Source organism: Cyprinodon variegatus, unplaced genomic scaffold (assembly GCF_000732505.1).
Source record: "Cyprinodon variegatus isolate N-32 unplaced genomic scaffold, C_variegatus-1.0 Scaffold601, whole genome shotgun sequence".
In the NCBI taxonomy this organism is placed as follows: Eukaryota; Metazoa; Chordata; class Actinopteri; order Cyprinodontiformes; family Cyprinodontidae; genus Cyprinodon; species Cyprinodon variegatus.
Genome location: NW_015151054.1, coordinates 441,746 through 469,688, shown reverse-complemented (window position 1 = coordinate 469,688; position 27,943 = coordinate 441,746).

The window sequence follows — 27,943 nt, the reverse complement described above, 5'->3', positions numbered from 1 at the left end:
ATATGCTTCCCAAAAACAGTTGACAGTTTCCAAATTAAAATAATTCCTCATTTTTTCTTTGGAGAAAAGCACTTCATTAATTTTTATTGCTCATCCATGCCATGAATAAAAAGGGTTCATATCCAGAGTAAATGGAAAAAACAGCACCTTCTTTTCTTATAACTATGTAAGATTAAACAGTAAAGCCTTTAAGGGGGTAATGAATTGGGATCGAATCAGCTGTGGATGTGTACATGAACAGGGAGCAAAATTAAATTTACAGAGGCGAAAAATTCCATTAATGTGCTTCATGAGTCATAGGATGATTGTCAGGTTAGCTGGATCCTTTTGAATCTTCAGTCTAGACAGTGTCAGTTTAGATGGCCAACCGCTTTGTGGCGGAGTTGCTGTCATTCCTAATAGCTTCCCCTTTGTTTTAATACCCCTGACAGTCGGTGGTGTCCTATTGCAGGGAGAGGAATCTCCACAACTAGATTTTGTACAGGTACCATACTATTCCCTGAGCTCTGGAGAGAGGCTCTTTCTTTGATATTTTTACACGTATGGCTGTGGAAGTATTCTCTTTTTCAATATTTGGATGAGTGAGTGAATACTTATGATGCATGTCTAGGACATTAACCTTATTCGAACTATCAACCTTGACCATGTTTTAAAATGGCAGCTGTTTATTTTCGTGGAAATGAATATTAAGAGATAACGCTTCTTCTTAATGTTTTAGATTTGTATGCATCAGTACCAGTAACAGCTAAATGGCTCCAAAGAAGGATGCTGCTTTACTTTTCATGGCTCACACTCATTCCTTAAAAAATGAATAGGGTTATATTGTTTAGTTTACTCAGACTGACCAATTTTCAAAGAGTTATTCTCTGACTTTTTTCAAGCTTATGTTAGGGCTGTTTTAATTTGACTTTAACCATTGCCTTTTTGGAAATCCTGTTGGGTCCAAGTTTTAACCCGAGTATTTGTTTTGAAACTAAGATGGACAGGTAGTAGGAAACTGAGTAGGAATTCATTGTCATTGGACATTTTAGCAGTAAGGCAATTCAAGATTATTTACATTATAAAAGCATCAGAACAAATGTGCAGCATAATCCTTAAAAGCATCAATCATGTACATGTTGTGATCAACTTAAGCTGATGTAACCGGAACTACTCCCCTCTGAAGACACACCCCTCTGCCCAAAGTTTTAAAAGAGCCAACTTCTTGTTTTAACGTTCTATTTTGCCGGTAGTCACCTTGACTGCCAAAGGCTAGATGCTAAAGTGCTTCCAGCTGAAGGCTATGTCAAGTAGTGACATAATCCCAGAAGTCAGTGCTCGCTGGACAACCTTTTTCCTGTGATTCAGGAGCTGAACGCAGTGTTATTATTCTTCCTGTGATTCAAACAGAGTTGAACGCAATGTCCACTGAAGCCTGAGAAGACCTAATCCAGCTCTGCTAACCTACAGTAAATCTAACCGCAGAACAATGGGGTCCCGTATTGCTATTCACCAAAGGAGCTGTTAGACGCTGTGAGACCCATGGCTGCCTGAGACGGAGACAGAGCAGCACAGAGGAACTGCTGCTGGAGGGCTGCGGCTACAAGCTAACCATGGTAAAAGGGAGACGTCTGCTAGTGTGAGTTATAAATTAACCGCCTTGCAAAGTCGCCTCTTTTTATTGCGTCGAACTGATCCAAATCTCTTTGAGAGCTGCTGTTGGACAAACGGACTGGACTGAAGACGGGGCCTGCAGAAAACAGGATCGAGCCAAAGGCCTTCATTCCACCGAACCAAAACAGTAACATCATAAAAACCAAACCCCCCCTTTCCATCTGATGCTTAATAAGTGCTTCAACTACTGATGGTTTTAAAAGTTTTAGGTGAATGCTAATGTCCACTACATAGACCAGATGAGTAAGATGTTGCTGAAGCTAACTGCTGCAGTGGACTGGCTAGCATTATTGCTGCAGCTACCCCATGCTGGACACGTTATTGAGGCTACATCGTAAGCAAACCTTTTCTGTTTTTCAGTTGGACCCGTATAGACCAGAATCCCTGGGGTCAGCCAAGCTAACCCATTTCCATCTCAGCCTCACCATAGTTTCATACATTCCTGAGTCATTATTCATTCTTTATTAAACTGAATGAAACTTCACTGTTTTAACTGCATTTAACATCTCGGTGAATGGGATTATTCACATGTATCTGCTGCTATTTTCAAAGGAGACTTTTAATGCATTAAGCCTTAAATTTCATACATCCCTCAGACTTTTAATGAACTTTTGAACCCCTCTCCCCCTTTTATTTATTTTTGCCCATTTTCAGTAATGTTTAGTGTCTGCTTAGTTATTACATATAATACTGTGGGATTGTAACTAATTTAGGTACAATTGTATTTTAACTTAGTCATTTTTGTTTATTTTAGAAAGGGAATGATTTATCACTTAGGCTGGATTTACTCTTCTTTCAGTAGCATCCGAATGAACAGAGACATTTATTTGGTTGGTGATTAATAACGTTGCTGATAGCCATAGTCTATATTACTAAATTGGTGAAACACAACTATTCAGGAGTCCAACCTTTTAGGTAGGAGACTAAAACCCTGGTCAGTAAGCAAATTACAGTTATAATCACTCAACTTAAAATAATTAAATTAGTTTTTCCCTTGATTTGAATGACCTATTAATTAAGTATAACTTCCAGTTCTAGTTAATTTATTCATCATCTTCTGATAAACTCTTACAACATACACAACAAAGAATCAAAATAATCATAATCATAAGGAGATGGTCACGCGTTCCATTTTAATGTATGCAAAACTGTTTGAGTATTCTAAAAATTTTCAAAAATGCTAATTTTTGCAATTGTGCTATTTCCATTAAATAAAGGGAACAATTGAGACTATGTTTTTTGTACACAATACCTCTTGAAACAGCCTGATATGTAAACACATGATTTAAGCCACAGCTCTACTGCTCATCGCAAATAAAAAAAAAAATACTTGGTTTTAAAGTGAATTGATATTGGCTGCACCATCATCCTCCAACTACTTCTAATGTTCTTTGTTTCTATATTTCTTTGTTCTACAAGGTTCTGTTACAGATCACATGACTCGTTTGATGCGAAAAAGTGATTCCGCTACAGTTTTGCCAATTTTAAAACATTTGATTTGACAAAAAAACGAAAATCCCATCGAAGCATACAAACTTTTATTGAAAAACATTAGCTTTTGGGGGTTTTTTTATTGCAGTGTTTTCATTCAGAAAAATATTTTTATAATTACAATTTGTGCAAGTTGATTGATAATGGAAATGCAGCTATTATGTATTAAGATGTATATCTTTTCAGAGTAGCTTTGTACCTGGATCTGTTTGCGGACTACATATGAAAACTGCTCTAAACAGCCGAATTCAATCATTTTTCAAACCACTTTTTTTATGCACAATGCATATCTTCATACTGTCACCACCCTGCCTGACAGCATCCTCCTTGGATCTAAATTCCTCACCTGACATTCTTATTTTCATTGTGACCAATCCTTGTCTTGCATGGCTCTAAAATTCAAGATTAAGCGTGTTCCTTTTGACAGTGACAGTTGTTCAAACTAGTAATGTTTATGAGATGGCTTCAATATTTCTATGTAAGGTTTTGTGAATTTATAGATGAAAGATTTCCATAACTATGATAGAAAGCTTTCATAGAGCAGTGAATTTGCAGAAAAGAAAATTGATTTTTAGATCAATAAAAGGCTAGCACCTGCTCAGTCAGCAGCCAAAAGTTTGAGTTGACTACAGCATTTATCCGAAACAAAATCCTTAAATCTATTTTCAAAATTTAATGCTGTAATAGCAGACATGGAATTCTGTTAGCAGTTATGAAAATCTTTTTTGTCTCCATTGCTAAAGATTTGTGTTGCAATACAAATCTGGATTATACTGAAAAACTTCTCATGTTTAAGGCATTGTTGAACCTTCAAGAGGGATGATTCAAATGCATAATCAAAAACCCTTTAAAGCCTTTATAGTGATAACTACTTTTATTTGCTTGCATTTTAAAATAATAATTTTCTTGAAAGATAAACTATGACCTGGAAAGTTAGTAAATATTTACCAAATATTGCACCACAACAAGCCTTTCTTCCCACGCATCACATCAGATCAACTGCTGCACAGCTCAAGGCTTTATATAAGGCTGTGATTGCCAAGGCCGGTGTTGGTGCGAAAGAAGTTGACACCTATCTAAATGGGTCATGGCTGTGTTGTTGTATGTGTTCTGCCAGGACATATATTGAAGCAGTAAAAAAAGGATACACTGACAGTCAAGCGCTGCTAGTGCTAGTAATTCATCTGACTGAGATGTTATAGTCCATGCATGGTGGAGGTGATTGCTGCAGCATTGCTTTGACAGTCATGAGTGACATTTGCAATGTGTGCTTACATGCTGGGCAGATGGACACACTGACAGTGAGACGGCGAGAAGGGGAGGAAAAAAAGCAGCTACGGGTAAATTCAACTCCACGGATGGCTACAATCATACATCTCTCCAGGCAACATTTGTTTGCTTTCATTCTCAGGAGATGAATCACTTACAGCAGTGCTGGGTAAGCACACTGATTTGAAATGCCACCAGAGCCTGAGTTTGTTTCTTTCTCGATGTTGAGTAGGGTAATTGTTCATCAGATTTGCAGTTAATGAGCCCTAAATATATACATGTGCAAATAACAAGTATGTACTGCTTCAGTGGTCGGTTTGACACCAACATGTTTACCTAAACCTTTCAAAGCTTCCTCTTCTCTTCCTGTCACTGCATGGGAACACTTGCAGACCTAACTGGGATTTAACAGAATGGGTGGCAGTGCCTGTTTCCCCCGTGCCACTTTTCCGTGACCTGAAAAGCTCACGCTGTTGTGCTAAGATGTTTCATCATTATTGACAAAACCCCGGGGTTGGTAATGTGGGGCACTTTGTGTTGTGGTGCCTTCACAGCAGCAGTGACCTCCTTTAAGTTAAATCCCTTCACAGCAGCTGGGTTTTTAGCGTAGGTTATTAGTAGACGGCCAAGTTCTACATGAAAGAAATGCACATTACCTAATTAAAGGCAACGCTTTAAATGTTAAACTGTGACTCGGTGTGCACTGAATACTGAAATTATTGAAGCTTCCCAGCACTCTTCCACAGCAGAGCCTTCACTCACATCTTAATTTCCTGCCATTTAAGCGCTAAATACATTGATGTACTTTGTTTAATGATATTGCATGAGCTGATGGTAGCTTTCTTTTCCCCCAACTGTCCACTTGCCTGAACATTATTCAGTTATTTTGTGTTTTTACTGAATTCCTGAAAAAAAAAAAAAAAAATCTGAAAGGGGAAAATAATTTTGAAAGTAAAATACATTTTTTGGGAGGGAACACATTTTCACACTGATAGAAAAAAACTGATGTTATTTGAGACTGAAAACATGTTTTGTGAGATATTTTGTAATAGAATAAATAAAGGATTAATCAAAATTTGGAAAATGAAGGGAAATAAACTTCTCTGAAAAATATATTCTTACTCTAAAATAGTTTTTTCCTCTATCAAAAACCTAAGTCTTTTGTCTTGATTCCTGATTTTTCTCTCAATGAGAAAAATGTGTCATGAGTGGGCCTTTGTTCCTATTGTCAAGTCTCAACAGAATTTACTTTCAAATGGCCATGGGTATCAGTATTGTTAGGATAATTATCATTAAAGATGTGTGAGTTTATTACACCTTGGTATTGCCTGCCAGTTGCGTTTCAGAACGGATGTTTTCCCTAATACTAAATCTAATTAAGACAGTTCCTCTGTCTAGATATACAGTTATAATCGTCATTCTGTAAAAATTGGAAAAGATTTGGAAATGGAATGAGAGCACTTTCCTTCAGCTAAGAACAAAGTGTAATATTTTGATAAGGCTGGAGCCATGGATGTATACTCATCTGCTAACGTGTATGATGTAAAATATGATGATGTGGCAGACTGGAGATGTATAAAATGCCTTTTTAACTGTTAACCATGGCCACTTCCTGAGAGGAGAGCCCGGAGGGGAACAGCTGCCATTTTGTATATTCTAAGCAATTTCTATGATCTGAGTAAGATTACAATTTCCATCAGAATCTGTTGTCATGTCTCTTGGTTGTTTAATACATATTTGTTATGAAGTATTATTTCAAGAGTTGTCCCTAGTGATCTATTTTCAGGAAAAGAACTGGAGAGATAGAGCGTCAAGGTGCATACACAGAGCCTATCTTTAACAGTATCAAGGCCTCAAACTTTTTTTAAGTGTTAGAACCTGCAAAATACATTTTGACATATTCATCAAATAGAGCAAAGAAGCAACATGAATTTTCGCACTTTGACTGTTTGAGCATACAGCCCAACTATTGCTAATTCAGCATCTGCTTGTTATAGCATCTAGAAACTGCAGAAAATCAAAGCAAAATAATATCCTGCACAAAAAAAGATACTAACGATTACAAAAATTGAGGGCATTCTATGTTTTTACTTGTGCACTAAAACATTCTATTGTAGAAATAACAGTCCTGTAACCTAAATTCTCCATGTGGTGTTTTAGAAGCAGTGAGACTTGTTCTTGGTTTTCCATTTTTAAATAAAAGCAAATTGAGAGCTATTCATTTTTTGAGATGTTTTTTGTTAAAAAAAATTTTAAACGTAGGTTTTCTTCATTTACCATGATAATCTCAAAAGGGGCGCATGCCAACTCTCCATTATTTGCAGACACAAAATGAGAGAAAGAACAGTAATATTAAAATAGTTATTGTATAAAAATTTATGTAATAAGCAAAACTTGTGCTACCAATTTAAATTAATGCAGTTAAAATTTTTAATAGCACATGTAAAGGCAAAAAGGTAGAGTATCCCCAACAAAATTAATTTCCCCTGCAACTAGGGTCCATTCCACTAAATGTAGAAGTGGTGATGTTTTTTTATATATATTTTTTTTATTTATCTTTTTTTTTTGCTGAAGAATAAGGAGATCGTACAAAAACAGAATTATATTCAGATGTTAAAGAAAAAGGGAAGAAAGGGAAAACGTCTTTGTCTTCCGGCAGAAACTGTGCTCAGCGTCCAGGGAAAACGATTTCTTTACGGGAATCTACCTTGACAAAACACTGCACCAAGTCAAAGATAGTGCACTCTTATCCTCAGTTTGATGGTGTGTAATCAGTTTTGTCTGTCTGTAGCACGATGCAGGATATTTTTTCGCAAGTCTGGTACTGAGCCGACTGTTAATTTCTTTAAAGAAAGTTTTGTTACACTTTTATATGCTGCTGCACATAAAGAAGCACATTCTTTTCTGCTGGTATTGCGCTGCTTCTTCTTCCAACTATCCAAATTGGATTTCTAGTTTTTGAATTATAAAGGAAATACAGCTTTGTCAACATTATACAGTGTATTCCACTTCTAGATGATGTGGCTTGCTTTTAGGCAAAATGTCATCTGTTTCCTTTATGATTGAACCCATACAGTATTAAAACATGTTTAGATTTTCCGAAAAACTCTGTGACTGCAGCTTTTGAAATTCACAAACGAGTCCTTAAGTGTTGGTTGTATGAGAGAAAATGCAGTCGATCAGTTGCGTTGTTCCAAACTATTGTGATTCATGACTCAACGTACATTTGTGAGTAATTTGGCAGGCTCTCAAGCACCTCATTGAATATGGATGCCCCTAAGTGAGATATTTTCACCGCCATGATGTTTTTGCTAATAATACACTCCTGATTTTCTTTACCAGCCCCCAGACCTTAGCTCTCTATCGCTGTAGTCAAATCTTATGTTTCCTGTTGATTAAAATTGGTGTAGGGTTGCTGCAGCACAGGTAAAGGACTGCTGCTGTACTTTCATCTGCTGCACACAGTGGTTTGCATCCCCCCCAACATTTGATCTGTAACACTGCTCCGCTTTTAATCATTGCTTTCAAATTTGACCTTGACTTGAATCCATCAAGCCCACATTTCTAGTGAAAAGGGTGCCTGATGGCGGCCTCTAAAATCTAATGATTATCTCTCTCTCCTGTGTTAAGAGCAGAGGATGGTTTTGTGCACTCGGAGCTTCATAATCACAATTGTAGATCCGTTTTCAGCCTTCCAGCACCTTTAAAAAAAACTATGGTGCCAAAAAGCTGTAGCAAGGGGTAATTATAAGAGTTCTTGGAAGAGAGCTGCATGCATAGGAGATTATACTTCACTCCATCCTCTCTGATTCTCTTTCTTCTCCTATTTGTGAATAACTTTTAACCTACAATCCAAACAGCTTTGACAGGGATTATGGAGTTTTGATGAGAGACAGAAAGAGGCTGCAAGAGAGTGTGTTTGGGGTAATGAAGCAGCAATGTCAAAGAATGATTTATGAGCATTCCCCTTCCCTCCACTCTCCCTTTCTATGAGATTCAGTCAGTTCAAATATCACATTACAGAAAAATTCAATTCTGACCACGCACAAAGTGATCACTGTGCCATTTCAAGAAATTGAATAGCATTGTTTGTTTAATATGGTATTCCAAGCCTTCCAGTGATATGTCAGCAGTATTTCCACATAACAGCAGAACAATGCACATTTGTGGCAATAATGGTGAAAGACTGCAAAGCATTTATTGAAATTTTCTACTTTTTTGTAATGTTTCTTTTGAGAAGCATGCAAAGACGTCAGTTGCGGGAGTCACGTGAACTCATGGCCCTGGGTTAGTGGTTGAGCTAACGACCTGTTTACAGTCAGCATCATTAACCAAAGAAAATGCTATTTTGTACCATTAAAAACAAATTGGTATGCAACATAGTGTACTCAAATAACATTGTAGACAGGTTTAATGTTTAATAATATTGCACATTTCTAAGCATGCTGGATTGTTTGGTTGCCTTTCTTCTCTTCCTGATGAGACTAATCCAGCCTTTTTCTGCCAAAGCATATTTATGTTGGGACGTTAAGCTGACATTTCTATCCTTTCCTGCCTATAATTAACATGTGGGTAGGAGATCCAGGACAAATCAACATAAAAATACCCACTGATGTTGACATATTGTTACATAACATTCTTTTTTTTTTATATGTTGTTTTTAAGAGGTGAATCTGTTAGTTATTCAAAGAAGAGATACTTTAAGTTCAACGACTATTTGATACAATTCCTTATATGAAAGACCGACTAAAAAACTAAATCTTTTTTTAGGATTTTAGTAATAACAATAAATATTTACCACAACATAACGGCTACAACATTTTTTCTTAGAGCAGGCATAGGTAAGGAATAGGCAAAGTCGAATGTTGCCCAAAAAAGGGGATAATCTATATTAGTCGTTTGAGAAGTATTCAAAGTCTAAAAGTTCTTTTGTTGATGGTTAAATCATATAACTTTCTGACTCCAGTAGAAAAACTGACCTTATAAAACTTTTTTAATACATCTGCATACTGATGTTAACTTAATGCTTGATTGAAATAAATAACCTTGACCGTTAAACTTAAGCATGAACAGAAGACATACTTGATAAGTTGACTAACATGACTTTTGTTTTATATATATATATATATATACTTAAAAAAAAAAAACTATTAAAGTTTGAGAAGGAGGTAAAGGTGAGTCTTTGGTTTAGTTTGAGTATTTGAACTTTGTCACAGTTCAATGTTTGCATTTTTTGAGCTAATAAATTTTTTTCAGCTTGAAAAATTCGATTTTTTTGGATGATTCATCCAGATAGCGTGAATGATTACTTATCCAACAGCTGGACACGATGTTGGCTTTTGGCCATTTTTTTTTTACATTCATTTTAAAAATAATTTAAATTATAACCATGAAACACAAAATTGTTAGATTGAGCAGAACACACTAATAAAAAAATACACATTCAGATATCCAAGTCTAAAATAGAAATGAATGTCCCTTGTTAAAATTAACTAAACATTTCAAAATGTTCACATAAATGGAACAATGATTTTAGTTTTTTTATTCACAGTTAGGAGTTTTTCTCTCCACTGTCGCTACACATATGCTCACTGAGGGGAATGCCTTCGATTCAATGAGTCGATGCAATCATCTGATTTTCCTAGATAGAAAACTTTCAATATGATAGTATGATTGTTTGAATTGTCTCTGTAAAGTGCCTTAAGATGACATATATTGTGAAATAACAAGATACTGTATAGATTACCGGAAATTAATTGAATTTACATGTGCAAATTCATATAATTTACCTCTGCAAAAAGATCAAAGTTATATTCCAAATTTTAGACCTTTTGAGCCTAAATAAAATTCCAGCACCATGTGTGATGAGTAGATCTAAACAGAAGAAGCGGCATCTGCCAGCAGAGCCACAGAACTATCAGAAAGTCACAGGGTAACTACTGTACTAAACAGATCCTGACAATCCCGAAATGCCTTGAGATAAAGCAACGCATAGCTGATCAAAGAACAACTGATAATGTATAAATAAATCCATCTACTTTACAGCAACCCTAAGTTCTAATTAGACCTGATTAGTTCTAACAAAACGCAGACAAAAAAAATTGTCCTCCTCCTAACGAATGCAGAGAGAGACCAAGCATCAAGTTCAGAACCAGCAAACCAATTCATCAAGCAATCTATCAATTTATAGTGTTATTTGTAATATTTGCTTCCACTTCCGTAAATGGCAATATTCATTCTGCGTTCCAAGTATTTTTTGTCTCATACATTGGAATCAGATATATTTGTGTATATTTCCACCTTAGATTTTGGACTGTTCTTCATTATTCCCACATTTACTTGAGAGTTGGTTACTGGTTTTATGTTGAAGGCTACTTTTTTGTGTACCCCCTACGCACAAATTAATCTAAATAACAAATTAAGCATAAACAAAGCATAAAACAGAAACATAAATTATATGCCAGCAGAACAAACTCTTTCAGAAAAACCTTGTTTGCAACAAGATGAAGTACTGGTTTTTCAAATAAGATGACTATGCACCTTTTAAATGGTAATTAATTTGGAGCTCATGTTTTTAACACTATGGGGGATCAGAAGTCACAAGAACAACAATCTTAAATATAATATTTAAGTTGTACAATTAGAAATCCAATTGGAGGAGCATTTTCGTAAACACAAATTTTAAATTCAAATATTAAAGAAAAATATACATTTACATAGAAGTATCCATTAATCCACTAATAAATACAGCAATTTAAAATTGCTTTTCTACTCCTGTTTCTAAATTGACATATAAAAACCACAATTCATGAATCTCCTTATAATTAACTTATAAAAAAAAAAATTCCCTTATTTGTTTCCATTTTTTCACCTTGCATTTTTTTATTAGTTTAGTTTATTAGGATCCCCATTAGCTGCCAAATAAATGGCCACTAATCTTCCTAATTCTTTTTATTGTAGTTGGATTTCCTTTTTTTCAGTGGGCTCGGGGACCCCTCTGGTCCCTGACCATATAATACATCACCACAGCTACCATATAAGTCTCTGTAACTCTGGACGACGTGAAAACTCACAGCCATCTCTGCTTTGGTGAACTAACTGTCTTACTCATCAATTTTTTTTTTATATTTCTAAGCTTTAAAACTTGTCCTCTGAGTGCTAGATGGGTGCTTTAAAGTTTTGACTTATCTACAGAATTCTCCTTTTATCACTTGCATCACCTGCACAGTTGACGTGGTTAGCCTTGGTGATTTTGTGTGTTGCTCCAAATGTTTCTTGCTTCTAGGTTCTCAATATTTGAGCTTTATCTATGATTTGTCTACAAACTAAACACCAAAGATTCCACATCTAAAATAAAGTGTGACGACTATTCAAAACAATGGCATTTGTACCAAGCACAATTTTGGTGAGTACCTCCTCGCCATTGTGTTGTAGCCTAAGTGTGGCTGCCTAACAATGAGAGAATTACAGCTGAGGACGATTATGACTGGTTTAACTTGGTGTGTGTTCGGGGACTACATGGGAAATGTAAAGGCAAAATATTGATAATCAGATTTATGAATGATGGTTTTTAAATCCCCTCTCAGAAATGGGATTTGAAATTCCATTTTTAAATGGCAAATTTTAATAATGGATTAATACATGTAATGTACAATTCTACTTTATTGATTTTAATTTAAAATGAGCACTTAAAAATGCTTTTTTAATTGAATTTCTAATTTTATGATTTAAATATGAAATTTGTAATAGTTTTTAATTTCTTTTCCTTGTTTTCTAAATATGGCAAAAATAGACAATTGTTAGATGTTTGTTTTTGCTCTCAATTCTAAGCATTTTCATGTTTTCCATTAATATTACCATTTATAAAACAATTGTTGAATACCTTTTTTTTGCTGTTGAGTGTTTATCCATTAATCTGTGTTCCTCTTGAGTTCTGTTTTAATGTAGTCAGTTGGCTTTAGTTGAATTGGCAACTTTTGCAGTAATTGATCCCACAGCAGAAACTGTTGACAAAACAAGGATCTGCTGCAGCCGCTGTACTTATAAGAAATCCCAGTTTTAAAGTCTTTAAAGGCTATTAAAGTCCCACTTGGAAGCTTGTAGTGGCTAGAACATTAAACTGATTTCCATCTGGAAATTTCTGAAATTGTAAAAGAGGTGAAAATAATTTCACATTAGTGGTGTATGACAGATTATTTTTAGTCCACCTCAACAAGACAGTTAGAGAATGGGACACCCACTTTCCTCCACTCGAAATGGAAGTCATTCATTGCTATGGCAACACACTGATGCCCCATGCGCATAAGTGAAGCTCTGTGGCACAAGTTGACTTTAAATCATACATTTTTCTGTCTTTTTTAAGGATAAATTTATACAGTCAAAACTATTTGAAAAAGGACCTTATCTTTTGGAATAATAACACTTTTTTTTTCTTTTTCCTAACTTGTGATTTTCTGTAAAAGTGATGGAGATGCAGCAAACCAATGAAACTTACATTTAAATGCACGTGTTTCCTCCGCCATTAGGCCACCGTTACTCCCGCTGCCAAATTCCCTTCAATAGTAAGTCTGCACTGATGTTGATGCGAACAAAAGACTTTTCTCAGGAGATTAGATAATTACTCAGAATCGGCAACTTGTTGGGATGTAGCTTGATGAAGCAGATACTAGGGTTTTTTTTTCATCAAAATGGGGTATAGAGAAAAATAATGTTGACAAAGGATGAAATAAGAAATGCCCTTAAGATGCATTTAGGTGGCTTCTAAGAAAGCATTTTTGAGGGCTGGTGAATCATTCATTGTTGGTTGTTCTGGTTCTAATGCAGACCTCAACCGTCTGCTGCCTCTCTCCAGCACTGGTGCTCCTAGCCCGGCTAGATAAAAAACAAAAAAAGTACCACCAACACTACACTAGACACAGCTTTCAGAGTATGCATTGTTACTCTCCAGCGCCGGATGTACCCATGGATATTGACGGCAACAGTGTTTTTTGGCTCAAGCTCCTCCCATTTTTTGGTGGTCTGCTGTGTGATGGAGTTCTTTGCATCTAATATGCACAGCGGTCAATTACCACTGACTCCACCTTTGGTGTGAACACAACATTAGGAGTTGAAACATGCTGCCTTGAAAAGGTATTCTTCAAACCTGAGACAACTGGAGCAGTCTGATCATGAGGAGTGGTCCAAAATACCAGCTAAGAGGTGCAGAAGTCTTATTGACACTTAAAGGAATCGTTTAATTGCCTCCAAAGATTGTTCAACTAAATATTAAGTTAACAGTATCGGAATTTTTGTCCAGGCCTGAATCATTCTATTGAAGCATGGTTGAAAAGTAATGTCTAACTTTCATTTGTTTATTTTCTAAGGATTTTTGCTATTACTTTTTTAAAATTGAAGTTACATCTTTGACCATTGTGTTTTGTTTTTTTTTCATTAAACAATGGGTTCCAACAAGTTTTTCCTCATGCGTATATATAGCTTGCAGCAGTGGTCCAAGATTGGTGCCTAGCAAATGATTTTCACTATAATAAAACTTTACTTAACGATTGTTTTAATCAACTTTTAATTGTTGCTCTGTTGTACTGTATGTTTTACTTTCTTCACCTGAGACTTTTTTGATTTTCAGTCCCATTTTTTTCTACCCAGGGCTGTGTAGTTGTAGTATATATATATATATATATATATATATATATATATATATATATATATATATATATATATATATATATATATATATGCATAAATAAAGAGGCATTTTCATATTATTGGCATGAGATTGTTTTTTCCAAGGTGCAATGGGTCTTCATCTCATTATGGACCTGCTTTTTGAGATGAATCTCACAGCATGGAAGCAGACAATGTTGGTCTTCACTGTCCATTTTTGCAGGCAGTGTGATTTTGTTTGTATCTTTAGTAAATGAGTAAATGATGTCTACTATTTTTTACTGTTTGCTGTTTTATAGTGAAACGAGTAGTTCTTGAATGTCAGATGTGCAACCAATCCCTTTCAATTATTCATATTGCAGTTTTGGAATTTTGAAGATAGAATAAGCTCATTGCAGAATTTAGTCCAAAATCTGAAACATGATTTTTGATCCTGATGGGAAATTAGGGTTTATAATTCTTACTTCTCTTTTTTTTTCTTTCTTTTTTTTTTTTTTTACCAAAATGTTTATAGATTCATACTGAATTCTCAGACTACTGTGACAGCAAAAAGTGTTCAGCTGCGTTTTGTTTTACAGCAAGACTAGGGGCCGATAATAAATTCTGACTGAATGATAAGCCTGTTTCACACAGTTTCACACTATTTAGACTTTAGTTCTAAGTTGTGTTATTTTACAATACCGGTATATGAAATGTAAAAAGAACAAAAATGAATTTATGGTCTCATGTCTAGCTGTTGATGTAGATGACAATAATCAGGCTTGAATTTAAATAATACCATACATACATTTGCAAATAATCAAATAACCATAATCTCTTTAGTCATACTCAGCTTTAATATGTGGTAGAAACTTTTTTTTAAATGTGTCTCTTGCATAGCATCGCATCCATTCAAGCATGCCTATTCAGACTTATTTTTGTACCTAACGCAAAGCTATGCTGGTATAACTCTACAGATGAACAAAGTTTTTATTTAATAGGATGACTGCGTTTCAACTGCTTTAATAGCTAAGACAATTTGGAGAATACTGCCTGACAACAGTGATCTTCCTTATGGTGTAATGTATTTTATTGAGAGTTTTTATTGTGCTTTAAATTCTAGAGCAGGGCTGATCAAAGTTGGCCTTCAAGGGCCACTGTCCTTCTTCAGCTCAGCTTATTTCCATCGATCTCCGTTTAACAGTCTTTTCTCAATGCAATCATCAAAATCAGTTGTGCTAAAGCAGCAAAACCTTTAAAACCTGGAGGGCAGTGGCATGGAGGGTTGACTTTTTGGTAGCTCTGCTATAGAGTAATATTTAATGTGAAGTTGATATCGAACTCGCTATATGGTCAAATAAACTACAAAAACTAAAGTACAATTGAGTGTCCAAAAAATACCTGGCTACAACTGTGGAGGCAGTTTTACCTTTTAATTAAAACAATCAAAAACATAATCCAGCAACTACATAGGGCTCTGGTGGCCAAGTTATGACCAGCACAATTACAAAGATGTGTGCCTCTCGAGCATGGTGGCGGCATTTCTTTTAATAATGCCTGAATCTAAAAGTGGCTTGCATGTTTCAAGATGACAAACTTTACCTTGTATGTAACCAATATAGCAATGGGTGATACTGTCGGCCTCCTCTGACCGATGACATATCTCTAACATTGGGGTACCTTCTTCCTCCGAGTAGTTGCCATCCATCTTTTTTCTGTAGCTCTGCCTTAGTTGGGTTCAGTCTGCAGCAGTGCACATATTCCACTCTGTCTGAAAGTTCGGGGTGCTGGACTCCTTCAGGCGTCATAAAACTGGGAACTTGACAGTTGAACGTGTGTTTGGTAGAGGTGGGGCTGGGGGGGCAGTGGCATATGACCTGAGGGAAATGCCTGCTTTCCTACTGATGAGACTTGTATATAAAGATACCCTTATAAAATAGCAATGATATGATTGAAAGCTGTTTCACACCAGGCAACTGGTAAGGGGCCCATGATGAATTACAGTGTGATATGGTTCAGATCAAAAATGATAGTGTAAGTTTTTTTTGACACCTTTTCTCTCAGTGTGTGAACATGGAAGGGTTATCTTAAATCTTGTTTTTATTTTTTTCATCATTCTGCTTCATTCTATCTCTATTCTCCCACTCTGCAGAGTTTGTGAGTTCAATCTCTAACGTTATGCTCTCTCTGCTTTTTCTCATAGTAGGAGGTTTTTGCTGGAAGTTTTTTCCTGTTAGGAGTTTTTCCCTCCACTGTCGCTACATACATGCTCACTGTCAGAGATTACCTTCGAGTCAATGAGTCGATGCAATCAACTGGTTTTCCTTAGACAGAAAACTTTTTATCAATTTGACTGTATGATCCGATGAATTGTAAAGTGCCTTGAGATGACCTTTTGTGATTCGGCGCTATATAAATAAATTGAATTGATTTGAATTTGTTTTGACCATTTCATAACTTGACAATCCAAAAAAAGGATTAAACAACGCTCCAGTCAAACGTAGTCAGAATCAATCTACATAAAGGATTGATCTTGTAATACACAAGCTACTATATGCAATAAATTTATTTTTCAGCCCTGCAAATTTGACCTTTTATGGTGGTTATCTAATTTTGATGCTAGACTGAGGTTGCTTTATGTATATAAATGAATCTCTTGGCTTAAACATGCAACATTAGGTGGGATTAAAATACTTCCATGAGTATTGATTTCCTATTTATTTTTAGAGGTTCAAATTCTTTCCTAGAGTAAATCCAAAGGAAAGTTACAGCAATATAGTTCATATCATACTATTGCATCATTCTCCTTATTTACATTAACACATTATGACCTAGACTGTTTTTCCCTTACATGTATTTCTTCTTGATATGGCTTATGGTTTACTGCTCAGTGAATCTGTGCCCTATTCCCTCATCCTGTCTAAGCTCCTTTTAACTGCTCCTCCTGTGTGACCTTTTAGAAGTGTGCCTTGGCAGTCTCCATTATGGGTCTTGTGAAGGTGATAATGACTATCATCATGAGTGAGAGTAGGCAGAGGCAGATGGTAGGTATATATTATAAAATAACGTGAAGAAGCAATGAGAGGAACAGGCATGGCATAACAGCATAAACTAGGCCAACCTCATGATTGCTAGTCAAAAGTACCAACAACTTGTGGTGCTTTTCAACTGTTAAAGAACCTGGTTTTATTACTGTTCTACAGGAATTGCCTGACACATTTTCTACTTTGATGGCTATTATTGAGTGACAGCATTTTTACTCAAAATTGAGACTTTGATGGGTTTATAGTTAATGTGTTCAGAGCAGGCTGTGTTATGTTTTTTATTTATTTAGTTTTCTACTTTTTAATGTAATTTCTGTTGAAATTCAAAGTAAACACATGACACATCAATAGTTTACCTGAAAAGGAGAAATCATAATGAATGTATATCTGATTAAAGGTCATGAGAAGAAGAGTATGTCCTATATTGTCTTACATATTTTTGTCTTAACAAGCCTCCACCTGGCTGTTTTGAGAAGATGAATGAATGAATGAATAAATTAATAGTCAAACAGTTATCTCTGCACACATGAAATTAGAGTTTATTAACTAAATTCATTCAGATCCCAGTCAAACATATTTTAGTCACAAACACCTGAGTAAACAAGACAAACTCAAAGCTAACCTTCAATGTACACGAAGAAAGACAAATTGACATAATAGAAATCAATAATCAACATAGTGATCCATTAACATCTCTTCGTTAGGAACCAAACCTTATCTTGACGAGTTTGGATAAGGTCAAATTAGAATTTAGTTTGAATGTGTTTAAATGCACATTAAAGTACTGTATCTGCTTAAACAGAAATCAATAAGTTTTTAGTGATTTGTTTCCTAAAATTCAGATTTTCCTGAGGGAATAGTTAAGATAAATACCACCAAGCTTCGTTAGGGTTGTGTGGGGATTTATTTAAAAATAATTTTTGGGTCATATTTTGGTAATCAAATGTAATGTGCATTTGAGTAAAACACATAAAGGTTATAATTGGTGTTTAAACCATTAGTGAAGTAAACTTAACTTGTTTGTATGGAAAGTATTTCCCTAATGTTGTTAGACCTGTGACCTCTGTTGTTCTCCGTTCTGGTAAGGTGAGGCATCTCTAAAGTTCAGGAAAGCTTAGCCTGGACTGTGGTGGATGAATGGGTCTGCATTTGGATGGCCTAACCATGAAGCCTTTGTTTCTTATCTATTTCTTTTCTCGTTCAAGTAATTCCTGAAAACTTGTAGAAAAATGTTCAAGACATCTGTTTCGCGGAATCTGGTTCTAAGATTACCATCAGACCAAAATATCTTGGTAGTCATTGGGTTCTCTCCGATGTCGCTTGCTGAAGAGCCTTGGTAAAAGAGAATGAAGATTCTTGGACGGCCATGTAAAATTTCCCAACAGGACTCTCCTGGTAGAGAATCCAGGCAAAAGAGAGTGAGAGTCTGTGAGGTGATCCCTTTGTCTCCAAGGATCACATCTCCCTGTAGGAGTGACTTGTGAGATACAAGTTTACAGCAGTTTGGAGAGGAGAGTACACATTTTGCGTACAATGGTCCTAAATGAGTGTTAAATATAAGCAATACAACAATCCTAATGAATTAATTTTTTGTAACAAAGGTATTGGCCCTATAAGTAAATTGGGCCATTATTGACACTATTTATTTTAATATTGTTACAATTTTTGCATGTGATTGAGAGTCAGAAGTATTGATAAATATAATGTATGTGCTATAACAGCATTGTTAATTGCCAATTACAATACTGGCCTAGATACCTACATTTATCAGTGATTTAAACTGTTAAAAATTAGATTCAAGATATCAATGACATTTTGATAAGATATCTTCTAAATCTTTTTCTCATTATTTTGCTTCAGTTGATGATACATAGTTGTTCATAGTTGTGACCGTATCTGCCAGAGAAAAGTAAGAATGACAGGTACCATTATGTTGTATAAAAATTAAAAATATTCTTAGCAAATGTTTGGTATTTTGATTCTCAGTGAAACGGGCCTCATGCAAACCTTTTTAGTGTTCATTTCTGCACACTAGTTTGTATAAACAATCTGGCAGTTGATAATATTGATACATTTAGATCATTTCGCAGTTTTGGTCTTTTTGTACCCAGGTTTCAACTATAAAAAGGAGAAATATTGGATTGATTATGTCATACTTGCCTTGAATAGTGTTTAACCAATATTGGGAGTTGTTTGTTCTAGGGTTAATTATTTATTTATTTTTTTTTTTTTGAGCTGCGACGGAATATAAAGTAGATACTGAGAACTGTCATAAAACCTTAGGATGATGGATTTTCTGTTTTTAGCAGAAAAAATGAAGGCAACTAAAGTCTACTTTTTAGTTATGTAATGTCATTGAAATTCCTAAAGTTTAAGTTGCTAGTAATTGGATCTTTTTAACCATGAGTGAGCCAATCTTGTGGTTGATGGGACTAAATGGCATCCTATTTAAACAAATTCTAAACTTTGAATGTAAGTTTCACAGCAATGTTTTTTCAGTGTTTTATCAAAATGATCACATAAGTGTTCCTACCATTTTCGTTTCATTTTTATGTAAAGGACTGTGTTAAAACAGAACTGAGAAGGTGCTTGTTAGTCATTCTACTGCCATGAAGGAGCCAGCAGAGGTATCTGTTGTAATAGAGCGGCTCCTCTGCAGCCATTAAAGGCTGTGCGCATTAATGCCAGGAGCTGTGAAACCGTCCTACATAGTACTTCATTGATATTGCAAGTTTTAATATATTTATTAACTGCATGTTCTGAAATGGGAAATCTCAAAACTGGTGCTGTTATACAAACTCATGAGTATCATGTCTTTAAAAAGGTAATCAAAAACCAGACTTAATCACATTTAACTCTAGGGAAAGAATCTTAAAACTGTATTAGAATGTAAATGTTTTCTTTTTTCCCTTTTATTTCCAAACGTGAATAATCAAAATACCAATGTTCTTTGTTAACAGCAATAAAAGGTTACAAATTGTTTTACCAGTCTCATTATTGTAAATCTAAAAGCTTTCTTTATAAGTTAATTCTGTCTTTTAAATCGCAAGAGCCAACCTGTAAAGCCCATCTGACTGACCTTCAGAATAAAACACAGAGTAACCTCTCGCTTAACCTCAAATCAATAGCTGTCTGAAACACAATAATTTCACAAAAAGCAATTAAATATAGACAAATCAAAGTGTACCTTCTATGAAGCACCCAGCCTCTGAATCCCACATTGAGAGGTCAAACACTGAACAGCATGAAAGATTGAATGTATCAATAATACATCCCGGCTGAATGATTCAGTGGGGGCACCAAAATGAGGCATCAGTGACTTGTCACATTGGGGAACAGGTGTGCTGCCATCCAGGCTCCTGTAGCTACTGCATGGGGGGTGTATTTGGCATGTCAAATGAACAGGTGTTGTGTATAATTCATCCTGCCTCCATATTTCATGTTCAGGAGCTGGGGAGTAGCTTTGGATTCTGCTGGGAGGTCAGTTTTCCAACATTCTGCCTTCAGTGTGATGCAGTGCTCCTCTTCATCAACCTCAGAAATATAGACTTTTTTGGTATTTTAATGGATATTTTAACATTTATCATTATTTCATTTTATTGATCGTCAGGATGCTTTACCCAGAAATGTGAAACTCCAAACAAGAATCAGCTTTTAAATCAAATGTGCTACATTTTAAGCAGCTACTTCTATTTTGCATCTTCAATGTCATACATGATGAGCATGAAGAAGAACTTTAAAGTTTATTTTATTTATATGCACAAATCCCTGTGCTTAGCCTTAATTTAGGGTTTGAACCACCTCTTCCTTCTACAAGCAAGCATTACACTGGAAGCAAAGGGACAAACTATCACTGCCAATGAATATTGAGCAATGAAAATGGAACTAAGTGAGACAAAAACCTGTCATGATTAAATTATTGTGGATTCTATTACAAATTCAATTCAACAGCACCACTTGGGGGAATGAGAACAAAATTCTCTTTCATTTCACATAATGGCCGATGTCTCATTTAACAGAAATGGTGATGCTCGTTGATCTGTCACTCAGATGCCTGGAAGGAACTCTGCGCCATAATTGTTTCAACTCGGGTTGTAATTCATGTGCCGAACGGCTCACATCGAGTCTCTCCTTCGGTATGTTGTCAGCAGGTTTTAAACTGAGTTCTGGCTTTGTAGCAGACAGGATTCAGTAATGAAACCGCAGTCACATGTATTTTTCATTTGGATGTGAGAAGAAGCTTAAAGTGGGAATTTTGAATTTCAGTAAGGGCACTGGGATGGAACAGGAAGTCACAGAGAATAAAAATTCATAAAGTACAAGGAAATGATAAAATTTTTTAACTTTTCTATATGAAATGAGCAATGATTCAGCATAACTCTGTAATTTAGCAACAATTTAATATAGCTAGTTATCTTTTAATATTTAATTGTATTACAGTGTGTACTGACAGCATGGAAGAGACAGCCATTAGAGCACTTTTATTGAGTTTGCCAACATTCTAGCACAACTTGTTTGAAAAAAAAAAAAAAAGAAATTTAAGTCATATATTTACACATCCCAAAAAATTACTTAGACTACAGTTTAACACAGTTTGAAGGAGTAGCCAGCATTTTAAAACTAATATCTTTGTTTGGGTACAAGAAAAATGATTAAAGGCCAATTCTAATCAAAATGAACAAATCAGGACATTATCTGATTTACAACAAAAATGATGGCATGGATCCATGATCTCACAGTAGACAAACATAAACATGTTTATACCTTCCATTTCATTCAAAAGCCCCTTTAAGCGTCAATGTGCGTTCTTCACACATGCCACATATTGGTGGCCGCCTAAAAAAGGCCCTCATCTAGCCAAACAAAGGCTGTAAATAGAAAAATGAAACCTGTGTGGCAGTAAATTCAGACCCATAATATTTTGTGACTCAAGGAGGTGCTGTTACAAATTCTGCTTAGTCAGCAAAGAGTTATAAAATAACATGGTTACAAATTGTGTTGCAACACTGGTAGGCTGAGGTTTTCGCTAAAAGTAGGATTTTATAATTGTTTATAATTGAAAAACCTCTGAAATTGTTATTTAGAGCAATGAGTGGTTTCTTCAAATCACTGTTTTCTCAGTTTTTTTCCTGTTTTTCCAACATTTGTTCTATGCTAATTTGTTCCCTCTTAACACATCACGTCTCAGACATATATCTTTTAGCATCACTCTCTAAAATGCAAGAATTTATGAACAAAACCACCTTAGCTTCCAGCTGAGGGTAGTAAAGGCCGTAAGACAGCCCTCATTTTCACTCACCAGTGGTGACTCTGACATAGGGAATTAGGAAATTAGGAAAAACACAAACTGGAAGACAAGATGAACACCTTTAGTTCTATAGCTTATATTTAGGTCTTAAAACAGGAAGGCAGTAGCGTAACTAAGATCATTCAAACAAGAGGCAAATAACGTTTCCTTTTTCTCAGAACAAGATTCAGTGGTTTCAATGGCAAAAAAAAAAAATAATACAAAACAGTTCTGAGTCTGGTTTTCCATCAAACTTGATTATAGTTATAGTTCCCACCAGGCACTAATTTGTATGTTTATTTTCCAAAAAAAAATATTTTTCTTTCATCAATAAGGTTTTTAATTTACATAAAAACAGATTAGAAATAATCATTTCATACTTTTCTTTCGATAACATTTTTAGCTTAAGATAAATTTGCTGCATGGGGATAAGAGTAGATATAGTACCAAGTATTATTGATGGACTAAAACATTTTAATCCCACATTTTAGGCAGATTTGTATGTTACCCCATTTCAAGCAGATAATAGGGTGCAGAGATATAAATTGATAATCCATTAAAACTTGACAAGGGTAACTAGCATATCACAAAATGGAATTGTACAGACTGAGTTCTATTGATTGCCATCATTACTTACATTATTATATTATAACCCACCAAATTGCTTCTTTATTAACAGTATAGAGCATCTGGAGAAGGGTGGTGACAAGAACACCTGAGTGTTTGCAGTTGCAGAATGATTAGGAATATGCTTTATAAAACTTTTAATGTTCAAACCCTAATTTCTATGCATTCACTTCTGATTTACACAAGGCAATTTAATAATATTCTCTGGTCAAATCTTTGATTTCATATATGAATCTTTATGAAGTGCATATCCCACTGCGTGATTTAAATGAGATCAGACAGTTACACAAACAACAATTAAAAGCTTGGTTAAGTTTGTTCTTCCTGATTACCAGTGAAGTTGCTTCCTGCATATAAAGCAGCGCCATCATAACAATTGTCTGTTGATGTGCATTTGTGATGATCGAGGCCTCATTCAAAAACCGGCTCTTTCCCTCCCACAACAGAATAACACTCTCATCTAATGTCTTCATAAATAAAGCCAGTCATTTTCTGTAGACAAATTATAAGAGGCGTCAGCCTCAAAGAGTTGGGCATTTTTAGTTGTCTATTACTCAGCTTTTAGAATATATAGTCAAATGAAGATATACATTTTGTTAAGGAAACAAAATGTTACAATAAACATTGTTCTGAAATAAGAAAAAATAATGTAAATTTACAGGCAACAAAATTTCCACACCACTCCATCCTTAATGGTTCTGCTGACAAAGGGAGGAAAAGAGGATTAGAATAAGGCTGTTGTGATGAAGAAAAATATAAACCAAGAGCAAGTGCAAACGACGTAAAGATACATTTGATTTAAGATGAGTTAAAAGGGGTTTCACCTAACCTGGTAAACTAGCCCCACCCACCAGCAAAAACAGTTTTTGCCTGTGAGTTGGTATAGCCTCGATCCATGCTCCAGGCTCTAATTCTGGCGGGTCAATCAAAACGCAGAGATGTGTTTTGAATTTCTGGATGTAAAGCGGGCGGTGTTTTGAGGGCGTGACGACAGAGCTGCACGACACAGTAGCGTGCACTGCGACAGCAGCAGCTTTCAATGGAGCGCTCCATTGAAAGTTAAAAGTCCTCTTTCTGTTGCTGCTGTTCAACAAAAGTAGGTTTTAAGATAATTTGTGGCAAGATAATTATACTTTAAAGCGTCACTATATTGTCCATTTACCAATTTAATGCGTAATTAAAAAAACAATTTCTGAAGTTTAGAGGACCGCAGCAACCAGCGGCGTTTCCAAGCTATTGCCATTTTGTGGCACACAGGGAGCAGTGTGGGTTTAAGGGTTTCGCTCAGGAACCCAGAGTGGAGGCTGTGGAGAATGAATCAGGTACTTGCAACCTTTTCAGAGCAAAAGAGCACCGCTCTAACCCACTAGGCCAACACTTCAAATCAGTTCGTTTGTATCAGTTCGCCCTCATTTTAATTTTATTTTTGTAATCCTGGTTAAACACAATTTTCAACATTTCAAATGTCTGAGACTTTTATGTAGATTATTTACATGCTTCATTCTTTTTCATACCCGTTTAGACTTTAAAGGGAATTTATGCTTTTCCAACCTCCACTGGGAGCATTCAATGACTGTTTCAGTCAATGCAAGATGTGCTAAATTAGAGAAAATAAAAAGAAATGTTGAAAGCACAAAGAATAACATAATTTGCAAAAATGACAGAGATGCATTATTAGAAAGATTAAATAATGTGGGACAAAGAGCATTCAATCCATTTACGCCTGTGCAGATCTTCCTTCACTTTGTTAAACGCGATTAGGCCAATCTTTCCAAGTGACACTTGGAAAGCCTTTTAAGAAGTCAGCACAAATGGATCCCTGGACTAAAAGAGGAAAGAGGGAGAAAGGATCAGGCAGAGAAAGGAGGACTATCCCACTGTGGTTCTGTGCATGAGATTAGCAAAAAAAAAAGAAAGCAGTACAGACCATCAAAGGAGTCAGCATTGTTTACTGCAACTGGACGCAGGCATGGATGAAAAGCAAACCAAGTGTTCATAAATCATTCTTTGCTGTTTGTTCACCTACCAGCCCCCCACATTTCTTGTTTGCAGCGCTCTCTCTTGCTCTCAGCTGATAAAAGCAAAGGGTATGTTGAGGTTGCAGAAGAGCAAGGAGCCCTGCTAAGCTCTGTAGTGCAGCTATCTTCTCCTGTGTGATCTGCCTCATGAGATCAAATGCGATGGGCATCCCTCGGAGCAGCGAACAGAAACCAGCAAAGTATTTCATATTTTATGTTCCGTTTTCGCTTTAGTTTGTCTCTGCTCTGTATTTCTTGTCACCATCGCTCACCACCACCAACATCCAAACACTGCGTGCTCACACTTTGTGACAAAAACCTTCCAGCACCTTTTCAGTATACTGACTTCAGTGACCAGACTCTATAAAACACTCACTCTTGATGTTTTGGGGGATTTCTTTTAAAGCTTCACAACTCTGTTGTTTACCCAGTTCAACAATATCTCGCACATCAAGCCATCGATGGCGAGTGTGTGCGAATGCACCTCTGTTTGGTGGTTGGAGAGCTCCTGTGTGAAACAAGTTTTTTTTTTTTTTTTTCTTCTTAAATGTTACACTCAATCTTGCAGAAGTACAGCCCTTCATCCATGTCAACAGGTTCGATTTGATTCTCTCTGTAGCACAGCTATCTGTCATGGCAGCGAGCACAGGACTGCCGAGGTGTAAAAACTGTGACTTCACAGTGGAAGCTCCACTTGCCAGCAGGCTGACTGTTACTCTGACCCTATGATCCACATCAAAAAATGGATCAGGCTTCTGCTGGCATTGCTGAGGACCTTGGTTTAAGTTGCGGTTAATCTAAGTCTATTTTACAGCTTCAAATCCACAGTATTTCTTTTGATGAGAAAGAATGCTTTATCAAAGTAATCCTTATAATCTATAAGGTAGAACATTTAGCTGCAACAGAAACAGGAGGAAAGTGTACATTATATGTATGGATCTATATTGAGAGGAGGGAAACAGAGAGAAAACTGTAAAGATGTTAAATTTAAGTGGGCATCTTCAAAGTTAGATTTACTTTAGACCAGAGCTGTCATGTAGATATTAAAATCTTCCCCTAATCAATGTGTCAATCAGTTTTCTTGAAAGAAGAAAGAAATTCTAAGTTGTAAAGACGTTGACAGCATATTATTGACAACTAAAACTTTTGATTTATACAATTAAAACATAAAAATAAAACAAATTAAAATTGAACAAAGGCCGTGGCATGATTACTACAGAGTAGGTTTGCTCAAGTACTAAAGTCCCTTCATCCTGCAACCTTCTGGCTGAATTCCCTCAGCATTTCATTAGGCTCTTAATAAGCCTGGCAAACAACCAGTCATATGATTTAGGGGTTTTGCAGAAAAGATGCATCTAAAAGGTGGAAAACTGTAGCCCCTGGGGTCTGGACTTGGGTGATAATGTTGTAAAGAATTCAATCAGTATTGTGAATTCCACAATACTGATCCCAATGCACATGCACTATTAAGAATGTGGACATAGGGAAAGTAACACTTTATTCCTCTAAATAATAATATTTAAAAAAAAATATAAACTTACTTCACTCTGTCAAAATTAGATGCATTTAGCCCACAAATCTCTATAGCCTTTCTAGATTTAGGTTTTAAGAAAAATTTTAAACCTACCAATTTGTTTATTGTGACTGCGAGTTATATTCAAATCTAAAGGAGAATTTGTGGACAGAGCAAACTTCACATACATTTTGAACCACATTTCAGGATCTTTTTAGATCAATTACATATGTTTGCTATGACTTCAACTAATGTGAACTTTAAACATTAACCATCCCGACAAATCCTTGTGCTAGGACAGGCAGAACCTAAAGAGCCCTGGCAATCAATAGATTCATAAAAGACAAAAATCTCTTCTCGAAACCTGTTCTTTAACAATAACAACATGCTCTATTGGTACCATATTTATCTTATTTATTGACTAAGATGTAAAACCTACACTGTAAATGGAAAAATTGTGGCTTTCTTAACGAAAGAAACGAAAACAAAAACTTAGATTTATATGAATCACAGTCCGGAAGGTTTAGATTAATACATTTTTGCGTATTTTGTATTTTCTCATGAGTTTCCAAATATTTTGATTGAACGTGTTCAGGAAAGTTCCAGATGTAGCTTGTCTCACATGCACAACCCTAACTGGTGGCATATGTTGACCGACAAGTTAATCAACTTTCCTGACAAGATGTTAACCTGCATGAGCTCATCAGGTAGTTTCCTTTCACCCTGCCATTTTAAACTCTTCATAATTATTCAAATTAAGAGAGCTCATGAGAGAGAGGAAGATGAAACTTTGAATGGTTGCTTTCCTCACTTATTTTAGACGCTGCTTGTGAAATATTCTTGCTCTGACAGCAATGAATAATTGTGTGCATCAGGGTGTTGGATTTAGAGGACGAGGTTGTGTTATTTACCTTTTAATTAGAGGGTCATAGTTCTATCTCATGCTTTTTTAGCTCACACACAACTTTTTTTTGTTCTTAACAGCATGCTTCTGAATATCAGTTATTACACCAATCGTCCCAGTAGAGCCATCTAGGCTTTAGTGTGTGCTTATCTTGAGTTATCGACCTTTTACTTAACCTTTTATGTACTACATCTACATATTTTAATTCATGCAAAAGGTAGATATTGTCTAAGTGTGGAGGTCAGGAGACCATATGGTCTTACACCCTTCAAATGAAGGCTACAAAGATTGGTTATTGATAGCCATTTTCCTCAGTAAAAACCATTTGGTATCAATCAAGGTTTTTCTCAAGGTTAGTTTTTAGCATATAAAATTGAAAAAGTATATTGTAATATGCAGCAGTCTTGGATGAAGCTGACCCCTTAATTTTCTTGGTGTCCACTCTTCCCGGGCTCCAAATTGCGCAGCATATATGCATTAATTACCGGTAGTCAAAAA